The sequence below is a fragment of the Ovis canadensis genome, chromosome 10 (genome assembly GCF_042477335.2).
Source record: "Ovis canadensis isolate MfBH-ARS-UI-01 breed Bighorn chromosome 10, ARS-UI_OviCan_v2, whole genome shotgun sequence".
NCBI lineage: Eukaryota > Metazoa > Chordata > Mammalia > Artiodactyla > Bovidae > Ovis > Ovis canadensis.
This window is the reverse complement of record NC_091254.1, coordinates 66,439,484-66,450,258: the sequence shown is the minus strand read 5'-3', so window position 1 is coordinate 66,450,258 and position 10,775 is coordinate 66,439,484. Positions and strand designations below refer to the sequence as shown.

The 10,775-nt window shown below is 40.1% G+C and overlaps 1 long non-coding RNA gene across 1 annotated transcript in view; it reads left to right on the top strand.

The window, feature by feature from the left end:
- Window positions 1-1,736: 1,736 nt before the first annotated feature.
- LOC138446640 (uncharacterized) overlaps window positions 1,737-10,775 on the top strand; it is a 50,054-nt gene continuing 41,015 nt past the window's right edge. The window contains exons 1-2 of the long non-coding RNA XR_011259484.1: window positions 1,737-1,789; window positions 2,782-2,948. This is a non-coding gene — a long non-coding RNA (uncharacterized lncRNA). The remainder of the gene's footprint in view (window positions 1,790-2,781; window positions 2,949-10,775) is intronic.

Here is a 10,775-nt window from a genome sequence, read left to right as displayed (position 1 = left end):
TCATTTTTATTTCCTTTTTGGTCTTATGGGTTATAGAGTTTCCAAGTTCTTGCCCAAACTGACTCTCAAGACTATAAATATTTTCTGGAATTGAGAAATTTTGTGGAGAAATTTGGAATCTATCTGATTAGTCACTTGCTTTTTATGCCTAGATTTAAACAATGTTTGTTAATTTTTAATGGCAGTCAGGTACTTTGCCAGGGTGTATACAGCCATTGATCATACTGAGAATGTTTTTACAACTACATGTTTTACTCTAATAATTTGTACCTGGAAGGTTCTAGTTCAAGAAAATTTATTTATTTTTCTAGGATATCTTTGTACATTTTCTTCTATTCCGTTTTTCTGTTCTGTCTTCATAACAATTATGTGTATGTTCATTTTAAAATCTATCTTCCCTATCACTTTTTCTAGACATTTTAAGTGTATTATTCCTCTTTTCCATCTCATTTTGTTTAATTTTCTCAAGACTATTTATTATGTCCCCAAGGATACTTTCAGTTGTTCTTATTCCATTTTCTCGATTTCTTCTTATGTAGCGTCTACCACTGAAATGTTATTTTTCTCTTCCATTTATTTTCTGAGCTCTGCTTTCTTGCATATGATATTCTTCTATAATTTAACAAGCTCTTCTTTGTACTGTCCCCCCCGCCCCTTTGGGCTTACATTCCCTCCCTCCCCTTCTGATGACTTGGTATTTTCTATGAGGCCAAGGAGAGCTGTTTGTCGCTTATCTTCGTTTTCTTTCTTTCCCCTACTCATTCCTCATATTTGAATAGAGCCAATGGTTTACTGACTCACTGATGCATTTGTGTGTCAGAATTAGGGTTAAGGTGAGACGAGCAAAGTGCCTGGCGTGCAAAATTCAAGAGCAACAGACTTTCAGGGTCTCCCTGGGTTCCTTGCTTGCCTCACCTTACTCCTGGCCCTAGTTCATATGTGCGCATGTTTTTGTGTACGTGGAGAATGGGTGGTGGGGGGTAACACTGAATGGGTAGCAGTGGTGGAGTAAGTCATGGACACCTACTGACCCCCTTAGAGTTTCTTGTCTTGGAGACTTCCCAAAGTTGACACTCCCTTTTTGCCTAGGGACAAAATTTTCCTGTTTTTTCCCTATATAGAGAATAGTATAGTGAACAGCAGTCACTTGGATCACAGGCTCACCGTTCTCTGCTCATCACTGTTTCCTCTCTTCCCTCCCCTCTGCTTCACTTCTGCCTATTTCCCTTGGGTAAGAGGCTGGATCATCCCATAGAAAAGGTAAGGGGACACGCTTTCACTTTGAGCTCCTTCTCCTTTCTCCAGTTTTGTGATATTGCTCTATGACTGTCTGGGACCATTCCCTGCCTCTCTCATCATCTGTTCTCATGTCAAGAACACATGGTTTCAGTTCAAAGATTACTGGCTGTGACCTTCACTTACTGTAGGGGATGACTTTATCTCACCTAACATCTGAGAAACTGCACGTAGGCAGTTACCCGACTCAGTCCAGATTGCACAGTGCCTGCCAGGTTGGCTCTTGGATATGTGGTTTGTGGTTGTGATGCTGCCCATGTTTTGCAGAAGTGGGAGCTTTTCCTCTGTATTTTTAGATATTTTTGTGGGTTTCTCTAGGGTGGCAAGCTGAGCAAAAGTGCTTTTGTGCTATATTCAGCAACAGGTGGCATAGGAGATGCAAGGTAGTTACTGGTTAATTGCAGATGAACTTTAAAAAGAGGTATAGTGTGAAAGGAGATGGGCAGGATCCAGAAAGGGGCACTGTTGTTGTTGAGGCTGTGACTTCCACAAGGTACCAACATTTTGCTTTTGTACAGGCTCCAAGCTGAAATTAGGGACATTGATTAAGAAGGGAGGAAATTTTCTCTTAGCTTTTCATTTTTGTTACAAGGAAGGGAGGATGTGGAGGGCCTTTTCCAAGGCTAAAGCTGAAGATTCCAACCACAAATAATGCACAGAAGTTGATTACTTCTGCATTGTCATTTCCAGAAATAGATACACTGTTGTGATTCACCCAGTGGCCAGTCATGTCATAGTTTGTCCATAGTGAACATGGGGTCTCTTTAGAGCTAGATTGTTGCTTGTCTGGGTCTTTCCCAGGCTCTTCCTTGGACTGCCTGGGCTCTAAACCTAAATAATTCTTTTTTTTTAATTTTAGCAAAATAGACTAAATTAATTTAGTTTATACTTTTTAGTCGTAAGAGGAAAGCAACATACTACCCCCAAGAAAATCATATTTAGGAAAAATGTCTTTTCCGAAACTTGATTATTTTTGTTGTTCCATGATAGAGTTAAAAATAGTCTTTTGAGGTTGTTGGGAATTGACCAATGGGTATTTTCAAGGCTGATTGTAGCATCTCCTTTCTGAGCCTTGTTGGAAAAGTTTAAACAGGACTAAGTCGCCTAGTTTGAAATCATTACTGTCTGGAAGAATGTAGGTTTTTAGACAACTTCTTGAGATTATTTCCAGATCTATGATTCAATGGTAAATCCTCCTGAAGTTTTCCAATGTAAAATTATTATTTATAGAAAAACCAAGAGAGAAAGAAAAAAAAAAAAGAAAAACCAAGAAAGAAGGAGTTATGGTAGATAATTTCTTGTAATATTTTTGGTGATCCTAGGCCAAGTCCTTTTAAAAAGTTTTCAGCAATTCATTTGACATACTAAATGCAAAAATCTTTTATTTTTCTGTTAAAGGCATTTGTCTCACTTGTAAAACATGATCAGTGGTATTCATAAGCTCTCAGATAATTCTGTCATGTAAATTAATAACCTTTCTTTTAGATTTGAGATTGTAAAGAATCTGCCTGCCATGCGGGAGACCCAGATCAGGAAGATCCCCTGAGAAGGGAATGGCTAACCCACTCCAATATTCTTGCCTGGAGAGTCCCATAGACAGAGGAGCCTGATGGGCTATAGTCCATGGATCTCAAAGAGTCGGACACAACTAAGTGAGTAACGCTTTCCCCTTCTTCTTTTCATTCTTGAATAAATTGCCTTTAAGTGTTCATCTAGATTTACAGTCTTTCGAGTCAGTACATTATTGAGATTATCTGTGGCTTTAGTTTATATTCCCCATTTTCTCTTTTTTGAATATATTAATATTTAGCTTCAGTGTGCATCATATCTATTTAATTTTAGTTTTGAATAGCTGTAGTAATGACATCTGTGAGTTTTACTGTTCATTTCTTTTTTCTTAAACTACTTCAATTGCTTGATTGGTTCTTTGCAACAGTGTTTAAATATAAAATTTAACCATGCACTTTCTTTCATAAGGAATCACATCTTGTGCTTCTGAGTGATTTCCTCCCCTCGCCCCCATTCTTCCCCACCTCTTTTTATTGTCATCCTTTACTTTTTATCCCTTCTCTGAACCAGCATTTGTTTATTTGAGAGTGTGAAAGCAAAAGCGTTAGTTGCTCAGTTGTGTCTGACTCTTTGTCATCACATGGACTGTAGCCCATCAGGCTCCTCTGTCTGTGAAATTCTCCAGGCAGGAAGACTACAGTGGGTTGCTGTTCCCTTCTCCAGCAGATCTTCCCAACCCAGGGATCGAACCCAAGTCTCTTGCATTGCAGGCAGATTCTCTACCGCCTGAGCCTCCCCTGAAGTAGTCGTATATTACTTGCTTTGCTGTTGATGGGACTGACCATATGGCTCCCAAATTTGATGCTGCAGTGGGCCAACATTTTTGATATAATCCAGACAGTACTATGAAACTGATAATATTAGGTAAAGCAATGTTGGAAACAAACGATCAGTACATGTAAAAGAATCAATTTTTGCTGGTTCTAATCATCTTATTTTATTTTCTTTTATCACTCTGCTTCGTTCTTTTTCCTTTCCCACAGGCTACTTTGATCATGCTATTTTTTATGGCTCCTCTTTCCCATAATCTGTTCTCAACTAGGATGACTGCTTAGCACAGAGTAAGAAATTTTCTCCTGTGAGCCTTCTCTCTCATCAAGCTCAACTTTTATTTTTCTCAAGAGATGGATCACAGAAGGAGCAGATTTAAAATTCACTGCCTGCTCATGAATAAACATGGTAAAGAGAGCTGTTGAGGTAAAGTTATATTATAAAATATTTGTTTAAAAAACTCATCCTTTTGCTCTCATGGAATTTCTCTCTTAAATTCACTTTAGCAAATAATAACAACCATAAAAAAGAAATATACCCAAGGGCCTTAAAAAAAGGGAAGAATGAATGCACAGCATTTTATGTCATGAAAATAACAGCTCTGGGAAGTCCATTGGAACGTCCACTGCTTCAGCCTGACCTTGGCTGTTGGATTTCCAGTGCTTCCCCTCAAGTTCTGGATGAACTGTGAGCGCACGCACGCACGCAAGCTCACATGTGCCTGAAATGCATCTGCTGACTAGAAGTCGGTGTATTGAGGTTTCGTGATTATTTTTGTTCATCAAAGTGCTTTTTTAAGACAGATGAAGTTAATGGCAGTCCACTCACCTCTTATTCTGCCCTCCTCCTCAATCTTTATTTCCTGGGTAAATAGGAACTTGTTCTTCCCGAACAGTTTTGCTGCGATTGGGAACCTTTTTTACCCCCTTTTTTTCTGAGCTGGTGACTGTGGTTCTGAGTAAAAGACAACTGTCTGCTAAAAAGGCCTGTATAGCCCCATGAAAAGCATTGTTTGTTGTACTGATTAAAAAAGAATCAAAGCAAAAACCTTGCTGCTCTCTTTCTAGCTTTTTTGAACTCTCTCTAGTCAACTGCTTTGAAGGGCAGAACAGTGAGTCCACTTTTTAAACAGTCTTTAAAAGCTGGGTTTTGGAGTTAGAACTGGGCTTAAATTTTTTTTTTTTCTTATTGAAGTATAGTTTATTTACAATATTGTGTTAGTTTCAGGTATATAGCAAAATGATATGATTACACATATATATTATATAGCTATACATTTATATTATTTTTAAAAATTCTTTTCCATTATAGTTTATTACAAAATATTGACTATGCTGCTAAGTTGCTTCAGTCGTGTCTGACTCTGTGTGACGCATAGACAGCAGCCCACCAGGCTCCCCCGTCCCTGGGATTCTCCAGGCAAGAACACTGGAGTGGATTGCCATTTCCTTCTCCAATGCATGAAAGTGAAAAGCGAAGGTGAAGTCCTCGGTCGTGTCCAACTCTTCACGCCCCCCTGGACTGCAGCCCACCAGGCCCTATTATATATACTAAATTCTTATTGTTTATTTTATATATGATAGTGTGCATTGATTAATTCATACTCCTAATTTATCCCTCCCCCCTTCCCTTTTGGTAACCATAATTTATTTTCTATGTCTATGAGTCAGTTTCAGTTTTATAAATAAGTCTATTTACACTATTTTTAGATTTCACATATAAGTGATATTCTATTTGTCATGGTAGTTTCAAGGGCCATTCATGGTGCTGCAGGTGAAATTATTTCATCTTTTTTATGACTGAATAATATATATATGTATGCATATATAATATATATATGTGTGTATATATATGGTATCTATATCTATATATCTGTATATATCTATATATCACTTATTCTTTATTCATTCATCTGTTGTTGGACATTTAGGTTGCGTCCTCATCTTGGCTATTGTAAATGGTGCTACTATGAACCTTGGGGTGCATCTCTTCTAATAGAAAGTTTCATTTTTATGGATATATGTTCAGGATTGGGATTGCTGGATCATATGACTCTATTTTCAGTTTTTTAAGGAAACTCCATATTGTTCTCCATAGCAGTTACACCAATTTCCATCCCCACCAACAGTGTAGGAGGGTTCCCTTGAGGCTTAAATTCTGATTCCACCATTTACTACAAGGCAGCCAGCAAATTATGTAAACTTTCTATTTTTTCATCTATCAAATAGATATCTTTTGAGACAACACAAAATAATACATTGAATAACTGCTATCAGAATAAAACCTCAGTAAAATATATCTCTTATTATTGCTGTCATACTATGGCCACTTGATGTGAAGAGCTGACTCATTGGAAGAGACCCTGATGCTGGGAAAGATTGAAGGTAAAAGGAGAAGAGGGCAGCAGAGGATGAGATGGTTGGATGGTATCACTGACTCAATGGACATAAGCTATAGCAAACTCCAGGAGATGGTGAAGGACAGGGAAGACTGGCGTGCTGCAGTCTATGAGGTTGCAGAGAGTCAGACACAACTTAATAGCTGAACGACAGCAACTATACTAATGTGTGTTTGGAAGCCATTTTATTATTTTTAAAGTGACTTTCTACTCTTTTTATTCCCACTAGACTTTGAAAGAGTCTTAAAGAGCACTGCCATTATCTACATTTATAATCACCAGTATTTTTGAGCTTTTTAGATTAGAACACTGGACTGGGCTTTTTGGTTGTTACCAAAAAATAGTGGAAGTAACCATTCGTTTTCTTAATGTGCCAAATGTTCTAGTCCAAGCTAAATATCATGGCTGGGATTGATTAAGGGAGAAGGATTTCTTTTTTTTTTTACTTGGTATTTTTTATATATTTAAAAAATTTATTTATTTATTACAATTGGAGGCTAATTACTTTACAATATTGTGGTGGTTTTTGCCATGCATTGACATGAATCAGCCACGGGTGTACATGTGTCCCCCTGTCCTAACCGCCCCCCCCCCCCCCCTCCCTCCCCATTTCATTCCTCTGGTTGTCCCAGTGCACCGGCTTTGAGTGCCCTGTTTCATGCACTGAACTTGGACTCGTCATCTATTTCACATATGGTAATATACATGTTTCAATGCTGTTCTCTCAAATCATCTTACCCTTGGGGAGTAGGACGTCTTGGATAGAGGAGGACACAGAATTCTGAGAAGCAGGTAGGGTTCCTTGTCCTTGCACAGAATGGACCAGGAGTCCGAAGACTTGCCTTTTAATTTGTCTCTGACACTAACTAGGTGTCTTCATACCACTTGACCTTTTGGAATCTTTGTCTCTTTGTTGATTAGGTTAGTTTTAGAGGAGAACTGCTTCAGTCTTGTTTTTCTCCTGCTTTCAAGCCTCTCCCCAGCTCGCTGAATTAAAGTCCAACTCTATGCTTGGCATCCGTGGCCCAGAGCCTGCCTTCCCGACCTGGTCTGCTGTGAAGCTGCTGCAGGCACCCCCCACTCTGTCATGGGTGGCACAGTTCCCTAGGGCTCCCCTGGCTCTTGGTCTCAGCCTGGCCTGATTGTCCTTCTCACTGCCCTGTTCTCCTACAGTGTACACACTGCTTTCTACCCAGCTGCTGAAGGCAGAAGTCTAGCTGTTCCTTTTCACATTCCCTCAGCATCCCTCATCAGTTGATCCTTTGCCACCCCGTCCTGTTAATTTCTTCTGATTAAAATCTTTTCATGCATTTCCTCTGTATTCCATGTGCTAAGTTGAGTCTCCTTTGTATTTTACCTCAATTGTTGCCCAAACCTCCTAATGCTTTCTGCTTCAGTTCTTCCCTTTAAATCTGTTCTCCATCCTGCTGGCCAGGTGATCTCTGTAAAATGCAGTTACAGTCACGTCACTCCTGCATGCAGTCCTTCAATGTGTTTCCATTAATCTATGGAAAGTAACCAAAAGCTTTTCACAGCCCACTTTGTATTGTGGTTACATGCGACTTTGCTTTGTCTTGCCTCTTGATTATGAGCTATCAGAGAGCGGGGACTATGCGTTACTCAGCTTTTTATTTCCCAAAGCATCCAGCAGAGCAGCTCACATTCTAGTAGGTGTTTGCTGCATGCGTGTTATGTGATTCTATCAAATAGACCTGATATTATCTACTTTATCTTTCTCAAATTAAGTGTGATGATTCCACGAAATATTGTATGGAAGACTATCGGTAAAATTAAATGGATCCATCCTCAGCAATTAAAAAAAAAAAAGCCTGCATGAGTCACATAATCATAAGTCCATCCGAAAACTTTTTCTTTCTATGAATAAAAACTCATCTTTATGTAAATGATGTTCGAGTCATGATGAACTGTTGCAAATCTCAGAAACAATGGCTGAGCTCTCCTGATAAAAGTCCCAAGAAGGTGGAGCTGGGATGCAGTCTATCTATGGAGCTCTCAACAGCAAATAGGGTGGCAGGACTTGATGTGCTAAGCGATCCTCAAGGACTCAGCAGACGATAGAGCTTCCTACAGACAGCCAGCAAGCCCTTAATGGGCATCCCAGAGGGGCTTAATTTTCCACGTGCTGTGCTCAGGCACTCAGTCACGTCCGACTCTTTGTGACCCCATGGACTGTTGCCCACCATACCGTCCATACCATCGCTCAAGGACCTTTGCTCTTGGCTAAGATTACTTGGTAAATCTGCAAAGTTGATTGGCCCACAGCCAGAGTTCAAATATTCTCTTTCTCTCTCATCAGTTTTCCCTTTTACAGCTCCCAGTCATGGAAAAAAGCTATGAGATGGGCCGGCTTGAGTCTTGGTCCACTTTAAGCATTATTTCACCGTAAGAAACAACTCACCGTTGCCCCTCTTAAAGAGATGAAACCCCCCCTGCTTAGAATTCAGTGACTCATGCCACTTGGACGCAACTACATTCTTTCTAGGGCGGAAACCCTGAATTCAAGTGCAGCTGGTCAAGTTGGGGAAGAACTTTAAGCTGTTTCTGGGAAAGAACTTAAGTCTTCTTACTGATGATGAGAAACAGTTTTTAGTCTTTGTGAAGAGTTAGAAGCAGTATACTGGTGAATAATAACCTTGGGGCCATCCAAAGAATGTTTTGAGTGGTGTTTTGATTACCATTAAGTTTTTTCTTTTTTAGTGTAACCTACTAAATTTCTGAATTCTTGTGATAAATGTAATTCTGGAGAAGCATCAAAGGGGAAGGAAGTACAGATGGGAGTGAAAACAGGGAAGGGTTACCAGATATTTGTAATAGCAAAGTGTCTTTTTGCTAAACACTTTAGTAGCTAAAGCCACAGTTTTCCGTGTAGTTGGGGATAGACGCCATATTTTCTTCTTATATGGCGGGATCTAAGCTAGGCACTCAGCCCATATAATAGACCTCACATAAACCCTGCATGATGGACAAACTCTAACTGCCAAACAGAATCTACATTTGCCTGAGAGACCGATGAGTATTTATTCACTGTCCCTGGTAGAATTACTTAGGGACTAAAATAAAGCTGTGACAAAGCAGGAAAGGCACAGCAGTGAGAAATGCAGTGTTTAACAGAAGGGATGTTGATGGAACAGGACTGATGCTAAACTCTCTTGGGCAAGTAATCATCTCTTCTAGCATTTCTAAATCACGAAAGTGTGTGGTGAGTTTTTTTCTGGTTTGCATGATTCTGTAGTCTGCTGAGTCCTTGAGGATTGCTTAGCGCAATGCTCTCATCCAGGGTAAAGGGGATCTAAAAAGAATATCATTCAGCCTTATTATCTAACCAAAAACCTTGTGCCGTGGACCTGGAGACTCCTAAGTGCCTGCTATGGTTTAAGGTCCCAGGGGCAACAATTCAGTAGCGAACCGAGGCTTTCTTTTGTGTACATCTTGCCAAAATCCCTTAAGAGCATCTTCACTGCTTGGCAGTTTTCAGGATGAATCCTTTTCAAGTGTAAAATAAACAGGGGTTTAAAAATCTTCCCTTCTGTTGAGGACAGAATTCCAGCTGTCTGTTTCTTCCTTCCCTCCAACAAAAACAAAGCCAGTGACTTGTATCCATTTACAGGCCACAAAGTTTCACCTTGGTGCCCCCTTTACCGTACAGGATGCATTCCTTCTGTTGCGTTTCCTGCATCAGCTAGCTTTTCATCTTCCTGCCTCCCTCAGTGTTTCCCCTGCTCATTGTAACTCTTCAAGCCCTTATACGTTTTCCTATTGCTATCGCTTGCTAATTTTTTTGGTTTATTTTTCCAGTATTACCCTTTTCCTGCCAAGCCACCATGCTGCCATAGTTACCTTTACAAAACACACAAGTTTTATCTGCCTTAAGCCTGCTTAAAACTGGTGATAAGTCCCTACTGTTTCCCAAAGTGTATGGGATAAAGTTCCAGCTTCTTGGTGTTGGGGTTTGAGGCAGAAGCTTAATTACTTACAGTTCTTCCTTTCCAGATTCAGAATCAATTGTGTGTTCGACACACAAGCCAGATGGAGATGGAAATGCAGTGTCCGGTTTACTACTGATCACACTGCACTGGGGCTTGGGCCAGAGGCGGGCTAAAATATGACTTCCTGGAATCTTTTCCTTGAACTTAGCCATAAAGTTCAGGAAGAGCTGCTGGAGGACTTCTGGTAGAGGTTTTGGGCGGCCTGAGGACAGCCTCAGGGGTTGAGCAATCAATCACAAGCCTGTTTGCAGGGCTCGCTGTCTCTGGAAATAACACTTCCTTAAAATCTCAGAGGGAGGTCAACCTATTCAATGTTTGGAAGTCCAATAGGCTAGCAACTAAGACACAGTCATACTGCAGCCTGATCCTTGAATCCAACCTGCTTTCAGAGTTCCTAATTAGCCCACTTGGAGTTCCTGTTTCTTAGCAGTATCTTTACCTGTTTCCCTCTTAGTTCCTGTTCTTGGAATAGGCTGGGATAATGATATAGGGTTATCTGCCCGGAAGTCACTTTAAAATGGTGACATCATAGTCTTTTTGAGGTGGGAGCATATATCCTGAAGTACTTGGTGAGGGCTGGGGAAATTTGGTTTCCTCGGGGTTCTAGCTCTTCCTGCCTTCCCATATGATTTCCTTTCAAAATAGAAAAATAAGTTCTTATGTCCGCATAAAGATTGCTGGAAGAAGAAATGGTGAGACTCTGTGGACCCTTCCTTTCTCTTATCAGAGGATGA